The sequence below is a fragment of the Ictidomys tridecemlineatus genome, chromosome 14 (genome assembly GCF_052094955.1).
Source record: "Ictidomys tridecemlineatus isolate mIctTri1 chromosome 14, mIctTri1.hap1, whole genome shotgun sequence".
NCBI classification, from domain to species: domain Eukaryota; kingdom Metazoa; phylum Chordata; class Mammalia; order Rodentia; family Sciuridae; genus Ictidomys; species Ictidomys tridecemlineatus.
In genome coordinates this window covers 29,406,216-29,425,529 of record NC_135490.1, presented here as the reverse complement: position 1 = coordinate 29,425,529, position 19,314 = coordinate 29,406,216, and positions in this window count along the sequence as shown.

Below are 19,314 nucleotides of genomic sequence, written 5' to 3'. Positions count from 1 at the left end.
TAGTTTGAGTAAGTCCCATTTGTTGATTCTAGATATTAACTCTTGTGCTATGGGTGTCCTATTGAGGAATTTGAAGCCTGACCCCACAGTATGTAGGTCGTAGCCAACTTTTTCTTCTATCAGATGCCGTGTCTCTGATTTGATATCAAGCTCCTTGATCCATTTTGAGTTAACTTTTGTGCATGGCGAGAGAAAGGGATTCAGTTTCATTTTGTTGCGTATGGATTTCCAGTTTTCCCAGCACCATTTGTTGAAGATGCTATCCTTCCTCCATTGGAAAGGCAGCAGAATACAACAGACATGAGTATGTCAATATGTAAATCAATGGAAGTGTAACTGATGTGATTCTGCAATCTGTATACGGGGTAAAAATGGGAGTTCATAACCCACTTGAATCAAAGTGTGAAATATGATATATCAAGAACTATGTAATGTTTTGAACAACCAATAAAAAAAAGATAAAATATAAGTTAAATACCGATCCTCTCCAAAAGAATAATATTGCACTAGATCTCTGAGATTTTTCTCTTTAATTTAAATATATATATGTATATATATATACACACATACATAAATATGTATGATATCATGGAGATGTCATTTGTGTGTGTGTGTGTATTTAGTTTGTTCAGATAGGATATCTAGTCTTGAGAATGGAAAAACTTTCTGATATTAATGTGAATACTAGAGTTCTAGAAATGCAGATATTTCTTATATATGCAGTTCACTCACTGTTGGTCAATATTTACAGTTAAAATTGGAATTTATTCCAGATTTTGAATGTAAAGAAAATCTTATAATTTTACTTTCACTTTTGAAATTGTTCTTCCCTTCAATTCAACAAGTTTGGCTTTCCATAGTAATTATATTCAGCTACTTAAATCAGTGAGCCAGATATTCTCAGTGCCTAAACATTTCTGGAAGTAGAATTAATTATTTCAACCTACTAAAGTAATAACTTTTAAATGATAAATTTAATAATCCAAAATTAATTTTTTGTTGGATAATTAAGATGTTTGTCTAAATAAATGTTCTCTGAATTCAGATAATATGTCCAAATGCTGTGGGCGGGGGGGGGGGAGGTTAATACAGACTGGACCCAAGGGTGGGTAGGTGCTCTACCACAGATGATAACCTCAGCCCTTCTTTAAGTTAATCATTTAAAAAAAAAAAAAATTTTTGAGATAGGGTCTTGATAAATTACCCAGGCTGCCCTTGAACTTGCAATCCTCCTGCTCAGCTTCCCAAGTTGCCACTGTTCCTGGCTTCCACATGCTGTTTCTTATTTAGCTCACTATTTTAAAGGACATATAAATTAAATTGCATTGGGATCCAAGATGGGGAACCAAAGGAAGGTTGCATTCCTCATTGCTTGGTGACCTGGTACTCAAGCAGAGGAGATACTGTTTTTCTGTGAGAAAACTCTCGCTGCCCACTGATCTCCTATTCTTTGTCTCCCCTATTCTTTGTTTGCTGGCCAGGATTACTAGCCTTTTGCCAGTATATTGCCCACCTTTTCTGCACAGCTTTCTCACAGACTGCTGCCACCAATGAATTCCAGGTGCCCGTTTGTCAGCTGTTAGCCTGCACATTGCCCGTCACCCAACATCCACTCACAGAGTACCTGCTATTTGCCTGTAGGTCACGCCAGACTGCCTGCTGCCTGTTGCTGCCTGGCAGTCTATTGCCCAGGTACCCGCAGACTTGGTTGTAAGAGGCTGCTGCCATCTTGGGACACAGACCAGGATCAGTGAGTCCAGGGCCAAGGGGCTTGCAGATTTGCCACAGCCACCCCCACCATCTCCAGGTAGAGCTGCCTCAGTCTGTGGACAGCTGCCAAGGTCAGGTAATATATTGTTGGGGTACCTGCAGTACCCCGGGGTCTTCCTGCTGGGTGTGCTAGTGGCCACCATCTGGCTGCCTCTGCAGGATCATTCCTTTATCTGAGCGCATCCCTGGAGGTCTCTCTGCAAGTTGGAATGGCATAGAGTTCGTGGGACTGTAGGAAGGCAAAGCCTGGGGAATCTGAAGCTTAAATCTAGTCATATTATAGCTGGGCCAGCCTGGGCCTGATAAGCCTGTGAAAAGCTGGAGATTGGGGGCAGTTCCTGGAAGAAGCATAGGTTGGAGAAACTAGAGAAAATCAAGATTTCTCCAGATCAGTGAATCCTGAAGGACCAGAGTCAGAAGAGGCTTACTACAACAAGTGGGAAGACTGGAAGACCAACGGTACAGAAGAGAAGACACAAGACAAACCCACATAGAAACAGTTACATCATACTAGACAAAGGCACAAAAACATACATTGGAGAAAAGATAGCCTATTCAACAATGGTGCTGGGAAAACTGGAAATCCATATGGAACAAAATGAAATTAAACCTCTACCTCTCACCATGCAGAAAAATCAACTCAAAGTGAATTAAAGACTTAGGCACCAGAACAGAGATACTGTGCCTAATACAAGAAATAGTAGAAACAAATCTCCACCGTGTTGGCTTAGGAACTGACTTTTCTCAACCAGACTCCTAACGTGCAAGAAGTAAAAATCAAGAATCAATAAATGGGATGAACTAAAACTAAAAAGCTTCTTCTCAGCAAAGGAAATAATCAATAAAGTAAATAGAGAGCCTACAGAATGGGAGAAAATCTTTACCACACACACCTCAGATAGAGCACTAATCTCCAGGATATATAAAGAACTCAAAAAACTTAACACCAAAAAACAATAAACAAATAACCCAAACAATAAATGGGCTAAGGAACTGAGCCAACACTTCACAGAAGAAGAAATACAATCAATCAACAAATACATGAAAAAAAAGTCTTCATCATCTCTAGCAATTAGAGAAATGCAAATCAAAACTACTCTAAGATTTTATCTCACTCTAGTCAGAATAACAACTATTAAGAATATAAGCAACAATAAGTGTTGGCGAGGATGTAGGAAAAGGTATACTGACACATTGCTAGTGGCACTGCAAATTGGTGCAAACACTATGGAAAGTGGTATTGAGATTCCTCAGAAAACTTGGAATGGAACCACCATTTGATCCAGCTATCCCATCCTTTAGTTTATACCCAAAGGTCTTAAAATCAACATACTACAGTGATGCAGCCATATCAATATTTATAGCAGCTTGATTTACAATAGCTAAACTATGGAACCAACCTAGATGACCTTTAACAGATGAATGAATAAAGAAACTGTGGTACACATACACAACAGAATATAATTTAGCTTTAAAGAAGAATGAAATCATGGCATTTGTAGGTAAATGGATGGAGCTGGAGAACATCATGCTTAGTAAAATAAGCCAAACCTAAAAACCAAAGGCTGAATGATTTCTCTGATTAGACGATGCTGATCCATAAGGGGGGATGGGGCGGTGGAGATGAAGAGACTTTGGATTGTGCAGAGGGGAGGGGAGAGGGTGTGGGGATGGGAAGGACAGTGGAATGAGATGGACATTATTACCATAATATATATGTATGATTAGACTACTTGTGTGACTCTGTACCTTGTTCAGCCAGAGAAAAGAGCAGTTGTGCTTCACTTATATACAATGTGTCAAAATGCATTCTACAGTCATATATAACAAATTAGAACAAATTTAAAAAACTTTTAAAATACAAATTGTATTAAAAAATGCCTAATTCTGATGGTCAACACATTTTTAGTTGCTTTCTGTAAAACAAACCCTGTGCTCACCTATTTGAAATTCTAGTCCTTTAGATTATGTTTGCCATAGCAAAACATAATTTCTTCATTCAACAAATTATTAAATTTAGGGATACAATATTTAATAGTTAGTTCAGCCAAAATCACAGCAACAGATAACTTTATTTTCATTTTCTAAATATTCATGATCATATTGCCTATTTGTACTTATATAACCTCCATTTGAGGAAAAAATGTTATCATACAATTTCATATATTATTTGGTGAAACTAGTTCAAGAAAAAAAGTGAATAACTTCCTGTTACAATAAAAGTGACATGGTTAATGTTCTGTATTTTAATAAGATTTTAACACTGTCATAAAAATTTGGAAGGAAGTGTCCATTTTTAATTAAATTGTAATCAAGATTCACAAAGGAACTCATAAATAATTCTTAGTAGCAAAGGTGCGATTGACACATTTGTGAACAGGTGTTTTATTTGATTATTCACATTAGTTAGGTCAAAAATATCCCAAGCTTCTTTAGTAGTTTTGAGAATTCACAATGTGCTGGGTGCAAAAAAAAAAAAAAAAATACTTAATTCTGACTTCAAATCTTCAAACCTCTGGTCTGGGGTAAATGTGTATCCCCAAATACAATATTCCCTGACTCTCTCAGGTTTAACTTGGAGTATTTTTGCTTTTCCTAGTCTAGTTGCCCCCAGAATATTCCTTGGCATCTATAGGCTAAAGCCCTATAGCCAAGGATTAGTTTTCAAACTTTATATTCTATATTATTACCAAGCATGTATTAATTTATAAATTCCCTTGCCATATTTAAGTTTAGCATATGAAGTTATTCATTGTATAGAATAAATGTTATTAAATAGCTGTGTTAAATTGTATTTACTTCTATTTATGATTATAGGCAGGACAGAATCCAGACTTAATTAAATTATGGTTTCTGAGTATAATAAAAATGTGGTTTGTTAATCTTTTCCTTCTAGGGAGTTTAACTCTGCTGTCTGGTAACTGATTTTATTGTCACTGTGTCTTCCTTGAACATTCTACAGTAATTAAAAATGAAGTTCCTGGGCTATGTTTGTGTACAGGGAATGGTTGTCATCCGAAGGAAGTAAAAATTAACAAATGTTGAAAAGCCTACTATGCGCTAGACATTTTGGTATAGTATTTCATCATTAATGTTGCTTAGTCTTTATAGATGAAAAATCTAAAGTTCAAAAATGTTGAGTACATTCATGTATGTCACAAAATCAATCATTTAAGAAATGTGAATTTGAGTTCCTTTTGCCTAATCCTAAAGATCATCACGCTTCCACATTATTCTCTGGAGTCCCTTATATATCCAATTATCTCCATAAACCTATGACAGGCAGGCACAGACCTGCCTGAGGACAAACAGATCATGAAGAGTTCAGGATAAGCTTGTTTGTATAATCCTATCATGAATGGTTTTCACTGGAAAGCACTGCTTTGATGATTTTTCCTTTTATGGACTTTTGAAATCATCATTGAATTTATATATATATCTGGTCCTTTTCCTTTAAGTGATTTTTTTTAATAAGCAGAAGGACCAACTTAAAAGTAATTTAAGTGGGGGAATACAGTGAGTAAAAAGAAACTTTACTATGTTCAGTGATTGAACTAAAATTGTTCTGTCTTTACACTAGGTTTTCAAACTGTACCATTTTTGCATGCACTGTGATAAGTAGTTTATATGTTTTAACTCTGTTTGATAATTGCAACATGCCTTTATATTAGATATTATTATAAAGCCTGTTTCTTAATAAGTAAACTGAGGCACAAAAATAATAAAATATCTCAGGCAACATAGGACCACTGCTACTGGCCAAGTTGGGTTTCAAACTCAAGGAGTGTAGCTTCAGAGCTATGATCCTTCTAATTATTGTTATTAGTAATAGTTTACAACTTGAGAATTCACTTTATTCCAAAAACTGTTGTAAGTATTCTACTTCATCAAATTCTTGCAACCTCTCCACAAAAGATGTACTATTACTATTTTCAGTTTCAAGGTGAAGAAACTAAAGAAAATCATTTGACAAATGTAACACCTATGGCCAGTAGCATAGTCTTGAAGCAAATCCAGTACTATTGGACTCTTTTTTAAAAACATATTTTTATTAGCTATTGATGGATCTTTATCTATTTGCTTATATGTGGTGCTTAGACTCGAACCCAGTACCTTACACATGCTAGGCAAGTGCTCCACTACTGAGCCACAACCCCAGCCCCCTGGACTCTTTTTTTTTTTTAAGGAGTTTAGTATCATTAAGTTTCCAAGGTGGCTTAATCCAGCTTCATCCCTCCTCCTTCTTCTCTACTTGTTCAGGTTCTTTTCCAACGAACTGTCAGTTCCTTTGCTATCCTTCTTAGCTTGTTGCTTAGGCCTTTTTGACTTTCTCTTCTGGTTTCATTGCCATTAAAATGATGACAACTGCAGGTGTCCTCATACCTCACCTGAAATATAGATGGGATTTCCAACTGTGTTTTGCACATCTTTATTTGAATTTCCTAAGGACAGCTTAAAGTCTAATATCTGAACTTTATTAGGACCTTTCCTTCTTAAACATACCCTTCTTCATAGTTTCCCTGCTTTGGGGAAAGTACTCTTTTCCATCCAGTTGATGCAAGAGAAATATTGGCATTGAATTTTATTCCTCCTGTAACCGCTTGTTCCTCTCAAGGACTGAATCCTATTGATTTTACCTCTTCTTCATCACATTTCTTTTAAAATAAGGCACACATATTTATAGTGGCTAACAAGGTCTGTTTAAAGCTAGTCCTGTTCCCCCCCCCCAGTATCATACTCATCATGAGGGCCTAGGGTGAAGGAAGCCTCAGGTGCAAAACTGAAGGGATCACAAAAAACTCAGTGTGTCTGTCAGCCCTCTGTTGCTGTGATACAATACCTGAGAGAAAACAACTTAAAAGGAAGAAATATTTATTTCAACTCATGATTTCTGAGTCACTTTTTCCTGTTGTTCTGGGGTTGTGGTGAGGCTAAATGTCATGGTGGGGAGCATAAGATGGAGCAAAGCTGTTCAGAGCATGGCAGCTAGAAAGCAGAAAGAGATGGCTTTTATAACAAAGCTCTGCCCTCAAACCTATTAAGCTATGAATCCATAAATTGATTAATCCACTGATTAGGCTAGAGCCTCATAATTCAATCCTCTTTAAGGGTCCACTTCTGAACACTGCTGCACTAGAGAGCAAACCTTTTATCCATGAGCTTTTCGAGGGCATTTCAGATACAAGCTATAACACTCAGCAATCAAGATAAATAATATTTCAGTGCAATAGTTTAAAAAAATCAAGAATTGATGCAAACAAATAATCCCTGATGAACAATTATGAAATTCTAAAGACAGGATTCAAGAGGGTCGAGATAAGACTAGAGTAGATTGATTATTTAAGAAACAATTATTACCACTACAAAAGTATCAAATTTATAGAAATTCACAATCTTGTTATTTATTTCTATTATCATCCTAGAGATAGAAATAGTGTAAGTAGTAGCTTGTGTGTTTGAAAAATACAACATATGTATTTTTTTTAAAATTGAGGAAATGGGAAATAGTCCTTGACAGTTAAATAGACTTTATGTCAGTCTTCTATGATAATCAAAAGGAAAAGCCAAGTTTCCTAAGGCACAAATCCCTCACCTAGAAAATAAGAGGTAATATAAGCTAATTAATTTTAAAACAATGCTTACAAAGTATTATGTATCTATCAACATTCTAACTCCATAACAAACAATAACTGATTCAATCCTCAATAACTCCATTTACAGATGACAAAACTAAGAGAGATCAATAAGTTCCTTAAAGTCTCAGCTTCCTTAATAACTTTTAAAATATTGCTAATATATTGATAATTATCAATGAGAATTTGGCTTAAAAATGTTTTGACTTTACAATGTTGTAGAAGCAATACACATTCAGTAGAACATACTTTGAATTTGGATATATTACCAACTAGTGGAACATGTTATAATACTCTCTTGTGATTCTGGGCAGTGGCAGAGAGTTACAGCTCTAGGTCAGCCACATGATCACTAGGGTAAATAACTGATACACAATATTCTATGTTATTAAACTATGATGATTGTCAGGTAAGGCATACTAAATGTATTTTTGCTTTATTGTACTTTCTGATTACAAGTGGATTATTGGGACATAATGACATCATTAAGTCAAATAACCATACAAAGCCACAAATCTGTTTAGGGCTAGAGCCATGATCTGAATACAAGAAATCAGGCACCAAGTTATAAGGCTTTAATAGGCACATTACGTTTTCTTATTTAATGCTCCTACAAATAAAGTTAAGCTACTGTATTTTCTTTGTAGTATTACTTCATTATTCAAGATTCGGTAAATTATGCATTTAAATGCAATGTTCCTATTTAATTGTTCACATATAAATGTAATTGATTTTCATATTTAAGTTTAATGATAAGTTTGTATCTGTTATTTATTAAAATACACTGTATGATGTACCTTACAAAACAAATACATAAAGTGAAAAAGATTCATCAATATTTGGTCCCCTAAGTTTATATGCATAAATGACTGTCATTCATGTTTTTATCCATTATGAGACTATTTATACATTTTATGAAAAGATTACACCAATTAAATGGTGAGATATCTGAATGATGAAGTTATAGGCATTTTCATTGTTTTTCACATACAAAATATATTTCTTCTTTAATAATACATATGATGGCTCTTTCGGCCAGCTTTTATGCTGCTGTGACCAAAAGGCCTTACCAAAAAAAATTTTGAGGAAGAAAATTTTTTGTGGCTCAGGGTTTCAGATGTCTCAGTCCACAAAGGATCGACTCTATTCCTTGGAGCCTGAGGTGAGGCAGAACATCATGGCCAAAGAGTGTGGTGGAGGAAAGAAGCTCAGGACGTGACCAACAGAATGAAGACAGAGAGCTCCCCTCAATAAGGAAAAATATATACCATAAAGTTATGCCCCCAGGAGCCCACCGCCTCCTGCCACACTCTACCTGCCTACAGTGACCATCCAGTTAGTTCCTATTGGGGTTGATGCACTGAGTTGGTTAAGGCGCTCATTACCTAATTGTTTCACCTCTCAACTTTTCTTGAATTGTTTCACACATGACCTTTTGGGAGACACTTCATAGCGAAACCATAACAATTGTTTATTGTATTTACAGTTTTTATTCCTTACTCTCACAGAATATTCTCCAAAAGGAATGTCAAAGAACTCCTATAAAGACACTGCATAAAATGTATTTATTGTTGAAAATTTTCTTCTAAATATGAGTGTACTCATCCAAGAATGCTGTCTTATAGACTAAATATTTAGAGAGAAATGGTTATTGAAACAAATCTTGATATAATATATTGAGTTATTTAATATTTCATATTTATTATTATATACTGAACTTCACTTTGACCAATTTAAAGAAACCCTATTTGTTTCTTATGATATTAAAATTTATTTTCCTCCTAATGAACATATTTCATCATATCCTGTTCTTTTTATTCTCTTCCTAAATCATAGTTTACAAATATATTAATCTTTTTAAATTGTTTTTTTAAAAGACAAATAGATCTAAAACTATTAAAAATTTTGTCCACTGAATCACAGAGATTTAACCCATGGCAAAGAGCATATCGGGGTAAGAATTTTAACTTAAATCACACATTACTTTGCACAAAATGTACACTTAAATTTAATAATTTTTCAGTCAATGATGGACTTTGTATAGGTGAGGGAAACTCAGATTAATCCGTCTTTGGGTGCTTCATCAAGCTCAGTGAGTTACGACCTTATATTTCTGCATCATATTATGGGAAATGCTCCTTGTATGTGTCAGTGGTGTTGTAAAACCTAATTTCCCATTCCCAGATGAGACAAATATTTTCAGGTGATGGGAGCATCATATAGTGGAAGGACAAAAACCAATGTCTTAAAATTGTTTTTACATGCAACTATATTCTTTATTTCGTGGATCTGAAATAAAAGATCTTTCAGACCATTAAGTTCCATGTATTTTCCCTGAATCAGCGCAAATTCTTCAGCACAGGTGTTTCTGTAATTATGATACATTGGGAAAATTCTCTATGTTCAATGGCCCTCAGACTCACACTTCCACCTCATCAGTCACATGTCAGGCTAACTCCACCCTGTGCCCTAAATCTCTGGTGTCATTAAGAAGCTGCAAACTTCAGAGGGCAGATTTGCAGCTGTGATGCATAATATAGAACATTTCATGAAAAATGTATGAGTATGAGATTTTTTTCTAATATTTTCTCTGTAGCGATCTGCCAGAACCATAACTATCTAGACATGTTTATTATACAGATTTTTTAAAAGAGGCTTTCATTGCTCTTTGCGATGTGATGTTCCCTTGTTATTTCATAAACACTCCATTGATATTCTTTCTGCAACAAAGTGCTCTAACCTCAGGAACACAGCTGCTTCTTTCCAATGAGATCTATATTTTCAATCATAGAGGTTTCACCTTGATATAAGTGTAGGCTTTAGCATACATTGTGATTTTCTAACCCAAACCAAGTACCTTCTATTTATTTAAGAGGATACAGATATTTTAAAACAAATAATGGATGCTTGGATAATCAGACAATTCTTGAAAGCTATATTAGTGAAGCATATGCTAGTACACTGGACACTGACAATACTAATGTCAGTAATAACGAAATAATGAAATAACAAATATATATGTGAAGTATTTACATTTTTGTTCTCTTTTTTGAACTCCAAAAGCCATTGTTGATTGACTTATATAACTTGTTTTAGTATCTACTCTGTCATGCATATTTTATAAGCTTATCAGCTGTAATGTCTTTTGGGGCAATAAATATTATAAGATTTTGCAACTCTTGTTATTTCCATATTCACCACTGACATTTGAGGTTACTAGATAGATCCAAACATACTTGCAATACCTAAAAAGAGAAAATATACATTAAAGAAAACTGAAATATGGCAATAATAGCTCACAACTCTTACTTCTTATCAAAATCATCCACTCAGTGTTCACTATCTTTTTGATACATTTTTGTATTTAATTTGCCAGAATTTTATTGAGAATTTTTGCATCTATGTTCATTAGAGATATTGGTCTGAAGTTTTCTTTTATTGATGTGTCTTTGCCTGGTTTGGGAATCAGGGTGATATTGGCCTCTTAGAGTTTGGAAGTGCTGCCTCTTTTTCTGTTTCCTGAAATAAATTGAAGAGTGTTGGTATTAGTTCTTCTTTAAAGAACTTGGCTGTGTATCCATCCAGTCCTGAGTTTTTCTTGGTTCGTAGGCTTCTGATGGCATCTTCTATTTTGTCACTTGAAAATGATCTGTTTAAATTGTGTATATCTTCCTGATTCACTTTGGGCAAATTATATGAGTCTAGAAATTTGTCGAAGCCTTCAATATTTTCTATTTTATTGGAATACAAGTTTTCAAAAATAATTTCTAATTATCTTCTGTATTTTTGTAGTGTCTGTAGTAATATTTTTTTCCATCATGTATGTTAGTAATTTGAGTTTTCTCTCTCCGTCTCTTCTTTAGCATGGCTAAGGGCCTGTCAATTTTATTAATTTTTCCAAAATACCAACTTTGTGTTCTGTCAATTTTTTGAATTGCTTCTTTTATTTCAATTTCATTGATTTCAGCTCTGATTTTAATTATTTCCTGTCTTCTACTACTTTTGGTGTAGATTTGTTCTTTTTCTGGGGCTTTGAGATGTAATATTAAGTCATTTATTTATTGAATTTTTCTTCTTTTAAGGAATAAATTCCATGCAATGAACTTTCCTCTGAGAACTGCTTTTATAGTGTCCCAGATATTTCAATGTGTTGTATCGGTGCTCTCATTCACCTCTAAGAATTTTTTAATTTCCTCCTTGATGTTTTTTGCAACACATTGTTGCTTCAGGAGCATAATATTTAGTCTATAGGTGTTGTAGTAGCTTTTATTTCTTATTTTATCATTGATTTCTAATTTCATTCCATTATGATCTGATAGAATGCATGGTTGTATTCTACTTGTTTTTATATTTGCTAAAAGTTGCTTTGTGGCATAATATATGTGACATATATATATATATATATATATATATGTCAGTTAAGTCTAAGTTATTGATTGTATTATTGAGTTCTATAATTTCTTTGTTCAGCTTTTGTTTGGAAGATCTACCCAGTGGTGAAAGAGGTGTGTTAACGTCACCCAAATTATTGTGTTGTGGTCTACTGACTTGAGAAGAGTTAGTTTGATAAACATAGATGCTCCATTGTTTGGGGCATATATATTTATAATTGTTAAGTGCTGTTGATGTATGGTTCCCTTGAGTAGTATGAAATATCTGTCCTTCTTTATCCCTTTTATTGACTTTAGCTTAAAGTCTGCTTTATTTGATATGAGAATGGAAACCCTTGCTAGTTTTACAGTCCAAGTGAGTGGTATGATTTTTCCCAACCCTTCCTTCACCTTCAGTCTGTCGATGTCTCTTCCTATGAGATGAGTCTCTTGAAGGCAGCATATTGTTGTGTCTTTTTTTTTTTTTTTTTTGATCCAGTATGCTAGTCTATGTCTTTTGATTGGTGAGTTTAAGCCATTAACATTCAGGGTTATTATTGAAACATGATTTGTATTCCCAGCCATTTTTTGTTTATTTTTGGCATTTAATGTGACTTGGTTTCTCCTCTGATTAGATTATCCTTTAGTGTAATACCTCCCTCTTTTTCATCATTGTTTTTCATTTTCTCTTCATAGAATATTTTGCTGAGAATGTTCTATAGTGCAGGCTTTCTAGTTCTAAATTCTTTTGACTTTTATTTAGCATAGAAGGTTTTATTTCATCATCAAATCTAAAGCTTAACTTTGCTGCATATAAGATTCTTGGTTGGCATCCATTTTCTTTCAGAACTTAGTATATGTTGTTCCAAGATCTCATAGTTTTGAGGGTCTGGGTTGAAAAATCTGCTGAGTTACCAATTGGTCTCCCTCTATATGGGATCTGATTCCTTTCTCTTGTGTCCTTTAAGATTCTATCCTTATTCTATATGCTAGGCATGTTCATTATAATATGCCTTGGTGTAGATCTGTTGTAATCATTGAAGAGACTGTGCATTCCTTTGGTTTGAAATTCCGTACCTTCCTCTATCCCAATAACTCTTAGATTTGGTCTTTAGATGCTGTCCCATAGTTCTTAGATGTTCTGCTAATGGTTTCTTATTGTCTTCACTGTGTGATCAACTTTATTTTTCAGATGGTATACTTTGCCTTCGTTATCTGATGTTCTTTCTTCCAAGTGATCTATTCTGTTGGTTATGCTTTCTATTGAGTTTTTTATTTGGTTTATTTTTTCCTTCATTTCAAGGATTTCTGTTGTTTTTTTTTTCAAATTCTCTATCTCTTTCTTGAAGTAATCTTTTGCCACCTGTATTTTCTCTCTTATCTCTTTGTTGAAATGATCTATTTTTGCCTGTATTTGCTCATTTAGGTCATTCTTTAATTCACAGATTATTTTATTTTTTAAAGAGAGAGAGAGAGGATTTTTTATGTTTATTTTTCAGTTTTCGGTGGATACAACATCTTTATTTTATTTTATGTGGTACTGAGGATCGAACCCAGCGCCCCGAGCATGCCAGGCGAGCATGTTACCGCTTGAGCCACATTCCCAGCCCTCACAGATTATTTTAATTATGAACCTTTTAAACTCATTCTTTGACATTTCATCAACTTCACTGCCCATGGGTTCTGTTATTATAGTATCCTGGTTTGGGGCACTTTTCTCCCTTGTTTTTTCATGTTGTCTATGTGTCTTCCTTTCTTGCAGCATGAATCTGAGATATTATAGTTTCTACCCTTTCAGTTGTAGTACCTGGGCAGATTGTCTGTACCTCACCTTGATATAGGGCTTCCAGACCCTGCTGGTGTCCCTCAGTGCATGCTGCTGCAACTAAAGGTAGTGATGGCAATAGCTAAGGTAACTCGAGATAATAGTTGAGGTGCCCCAAGATGAATACAATGTCTTACAGAGATGGGACTGAAAGGGTGGGCCTCACACTGTCTTCAGGATGCCTATTCTGAGATCCAGCTGCTTCTAGGCCCTGTCTATTGTCAAAAAGGCAGGGTCTACAGTGTGAGGAAGGCTATGGCAATGACTGGAGTGTCCCAAGATGGAAGTGGGTTAGTCTTTGGCTCCCAGGAGTGGGGAGGTAAACTAGGACCTACTCTGGACCTGAGTCCTGTGAAAGTTGGTGTGGGCAGATCTGGGTCACTGGGCCTGACCTCTCATGGTAGTCTGCTGGTCAGAAGGGGTGGTCCTTGTACCAGAGGCTGGGCTCTGGTGGGTTTCTGCTGGTGGAGGGATGGACCTCCCCTACAGTGAGCATGCGTCCCTCACGGGCAGGGGTGGGCGGATTTGTAAGAATAATTCTTAAGATATAAATGCAGGCACATTGTCAGTAACTAGAAACAGTGACAAAATGGTTTACAAGGAAAAATAGCACTTACTGATTTTTAACTTTTTTGATTACTGATGTTTTAGATAAAATAGTTTTATAGATTAGAGTTATAGAAGTGACCTCTAAGCATACATAATGGAAATTTAAAAATTGGCAATGAGTAAAGCACGTCAGTTCATTATGAAATGATTATGAGTAGAAATATTGGTACATTACCTTATTGGCACTCAACCTTTGGATTGAAATATGTGAAACAGTAGTCTCCATATACCTGATTTCAATAAAAATTGATGCAATTTCATAGTCAGTTTAAATTTCACAATCAGTTTAAATAAAAAATATGACAAAATTAGTTAAGAATGCTGGAGTTTTTATTTTATTTTGATTTATGGTATTGCAACTATTAGTTTTTTTTCCATGAATTCTTAGGTTCAGAACTTTACATGCCTCACCATAATGAATTCTCTAAAGAAGTCTTTGAGACCAAGTTTACATGTATCAAATTTATATGAACCAGAACTGAGATTTAGAATTGTTTGCCTTACCACACAATTTTTTTTTTAAATTGGGAAACTTGTGAGAAATTCTGGCATGCTTGCAGATTTATTATTCTAAGAAGAGGTATAGTTTTTTTTAGGAACTGGCATATTTTTACATATTAGATATTTGTATAAAAATTTTAGATTTATTTCATGCATGTTACTAAAATGACTTAGAGGTAACATTGCATCTTATCTGTAAAAAGTGATCATATTATTTTAGAATGCATATTTACTTTCATTAAAGTATCCTTTTCAGCAGGTTTCTAAGCCTATTTTTCTCCATTCATTCTAATTTAAGTATCATTAAATTATAACATAATGTAAATATATATGTATATTTCATCAGATTTAATAAATAACTGTATGTCACCTCTATGTTTACTACTTATATTTCAAATTACTAGTCATATCCAAACATATTAGCAAACCTTGAAAGAAAAAATATATACATATTCATACAGAAAACTGGAATATGTTACAAGTAGGTAGTAAGCACACTAAGAGATCTTTTCTTCTGTCTGGAGGGGAGTTATTTTCTTAATGAATCCTCAGCTAATATTGTGATTTAACTTAGCTTCATTTGATTTCTGGTATGGTGAGATAGTTTTTTTATTTATTTGTCTGTTTTTTTAACTGCTCAGAATCTGATCACTTGATCACCCAAAAGATGAAAGAAAGAATTATCTAGAACATCTGGGAGTGTGGCAAACTAAATCCTTGTGAAATAGCTACTGTTTGTCTTCACTAGCTCCAAGGGAGTTCAGGAAGGATTTTATGTCCTATGTGCTTGTAGAATGCTTGGTGCTACAGTGCATCAGTTAAAGATAAAACACTAACTCGGTGCACTTGTGGACTCTAAATGTGGAAACTGACTTTATGGAAAGTATGAGTTGATACACGTTTACCTTGGCTAACACTCTATTTTTGCTCAATTTGCCTATATATTTTTTTTTTCATCATGACTCTGATAGTTTCTAGCGGTAATATGTTGGTCAATTATTCGAATTTCTTGTGCCTCAGATTTCTCATAAGACAATGGGTAATGATAGTACATAATCACAAACCTGCTGTGAGGATTAGCGGGCGATATTCCATACAATGTGCTTGGAAAACATAAAGCATGCACTTAACATAGGTCATTGCTGCTGTCATCATTATTACTGCTACTAGTTGCTGCTGTCATCATTATTACTACTAATACTGTAAATATTGTGGATTTCCGAGTCAGTCTCCATCTTTAAAATCATTGCAGTGAGTTTATTCTCACTCTTCTGAGAGACATTAAGTTTTCAGGAAGTATGGAAGGGAAACTTTCAGTACAGAATCTAACCAAGAATGCTATTTTGTTTTTAAATAATGAGTTGTAAATATTGAATTTTTAGGGTATTGAAGTAAATTATGGAATCAAATACTCAATATGTACTATTGGGCTGACTCTATTGGATTTACAATTTTATTAATTAATCCTCTCAACTCAAAAGCACAATTTATGGAAAATGAGTATTCAAAATATTTATAGTATTAGTAATGTAAATATGGATTGCTTGTTGAATTTCAGCTAATGTTCTGTAATCTCTGTATACATGGAGTTTTGGTTTGTTTAAATAACATTTTCTTTGAGAGTAAATTTGGAGTAGGGCTCTATTATGGTTTACTTGACCTGCAATGATTTGTATATTTATCATTATTTTTTGCCTCTTAGCTTCAATCAATTATGCGCATATGTGTATGTGTGTGTATGTATATGAATTCATATTTATTTCTCACTTCATTTTCCCTTAGTAAATATGTCAAATGTTGTAAATTGTTGCAATTCTAAATGTTTTGTGTGAATTACATTTTTATTTATATGTGTAAGATGATATTTTAAATCCAGTGTTGAAATAAAAAAGTATTTACAAGAACACTTTTTAAAATGAAGATTTTGTAACACAAATATTTTCTCACCAATTTAACAGTCATAAAGTTTGAATTACATACATCTATTATAATGTTAGGTACATGATACATCTGAATCATAATGTCTCTCAGTTGAAAGGGAGCTGATAGAAAGGCCTTCCAGAGAAACAATGCCAATTACTCTGGCAAAAATTGCACATATGAGATAGTTATTTTAACAAAGAGTATTCAATGCATTAGTAACTTTATTCATTCATGAAAAAAGTAGTTTTTAAAAGAAATTTTATCTAACTGATTTTACCAGGAAGAAGCAGCATAACTTGCTTTTCTTGTTACTGGCAGTTGAATTTATTTACAGAGTAAAATTTGTCATTTACTACATAAAAGGCAAGCAGATCCCATATCTACTGTGATTTCTATGTTCTGACTGAAAACAAGTTAAATATTATTTATCTTAAAAAATGATGTTTCCAAGCATACCAAATAGATACAAGTGTTGTAATGTTCAGGAGAATATTAATTAGACCATGAGTTTTAGAAACACAGTTATTATTTACATGCTACTTATATAAATGCTTAGCTTTTAAAATTAGTGAAGCAGATTTACATGTAGTTATAAATGTCTGGTAAATGCATCTAATCACAACTTATTTGTTATTAAACTTTTAGTAATATGTTATAGAAGAAAATAAGTGAATGTCAAACCACAGGTTTTGCTTAATCTCAAGTGTAAACTATTACTGTGTTTCTGTTATTAGTATAAGTGAAATGATCTGAAGTTGAGAATATGATTATGATTATAATAGGCAACAAAATAATAAGGTAGAATAGAATTTACTTATTATTATAATTACTGACTTTTAAATAAATTATTAATTTTATTCTTACCTTGTCCATAGCATCATTATTATTTTCCCACTATCGTGGACAGAAAAATTAAGTTTTAGGAAGATTCAGTAATTTGTCTAAATAATAGAAATAAACACAAAAATCTGAAATTTAGACTTTATTCTTTTGGCACTGAAGACTATATATTTAATCAATACAAATATTTCCTTTTATTGCTTTAAAACCAAGATGATTTTAAAGGAAGCTTGCTAAAATGTTGGTAATTTGTAGCTGTTATTGAGGATATAGGAGTAGATTTATTAAAATTATTTAAATTCCACAATATTTTGACTTAGTGATTAAATAATCCTTATTAAGTTGAATGAAATAATTTCCCATGTTAATTATATATATATGTGTGTGTGTGTGTATACACATACATATTGAGATAGATGTATATGGTTGTTTCTGAAGGGCAAATGGAAATTTTTTTAAATATTATAGAATCACATTAGTATTGAGTGCCATTTTAAAAATCAATGCTTTGTGGGTGAACTTACTCTTGTATTAATCATTTCCTGTACTTCAGTACATGAGACTCATTGTTGTCAGACTCTACTTAACATGTCTATGAGTTAGTATAACACTAACTGCTTATTTGGAGTGACCTCCAGGTATCTAAAAATTAACAATTTAATAAATGCTATATTCTTTATTTTAGTTTATTTCAATATGCTCTCTTTATCTATTAACTCTTCCTGATGATAATAATAATTTATATTATAATATAATACATAATTTTCAGTCTATATCAACATATTGTATCTTAGCAAGCATAATAAGTGACGCACCTCTACAACTGAAATACTGTGCTCTGATATGGAAAATTTGTATTTATAAACCAACATTTGATTTGTATGGGCTAAGACATTCAACTTTATATCTCAACACAAACATCTCTATTGTCTGTATTGTTTTTTAACAATTTTAGCATACTCCAGTAGATAGTAAGTCCTCTGCAAAGATTTATCCTTACTTATTATTTTGGTGCTCAGGATTGAATCCAGGGGTGCTTTACCACTGAGCTACTGCCCCAGTCCTCTTTATTTTCTTATTTTGAGATAGCATCTTGATTATCATCTCCCTAAGTTGCTGAGGCTGGCCTTGACCTTGCAATCCTTCTACCTCAGTCTCCTAAATTTCTGGAATTATGGCATATACCACTATGCCCAGCCTCTTATAATTTTTTAAAAATCTCTCTAGAACAGTGCCTGACAATCTGTTGGTGTACCACAAAATGATTAGTAATCAAAATAAATTAATCTTCTCTGTAAACTTTAGCAAACATATTAGATCTTATAAATGAAACAGATCTTGAAATGTTGTCAATGTATAATATAAATAATTATATAAAGCACAGCCTACTTTAAGCAAAACAAAATATCATTTTATTTCATAGGTCATAAATGTTGAAAGAAGTTTGAATTAAGGTGTGTGGAAGAATTAAAAGGAGTTGCTTTTGTCATTCCTAGAAGTACTACTTATGAAATGAAATCAGTCATTTAAAACATACAATCTTCCTATATGAGAAATGAAGTTGTGCTGGGCACATGAACAGTTGTAACATACTTAGAATTTCACAATACATATTTTTCTCTGAGTAATAAGTCCTGTTTAGATTCTTCAGGCATTCTACAAAGTCTATGATCACAATATAATTTAGATGGTGTATTGTATACTGTGTTTTTAGTGTGTTCAGTGTTTTAAGTAGAGAAGTATTTGAATTTAGTACCAACCAAAGCAGCAAAGGAGGAATCTGCTTAGTAGCTCATTATCATGAACAAAGCAGGCATTTTTTTTCTTATTGTGAATAGATATA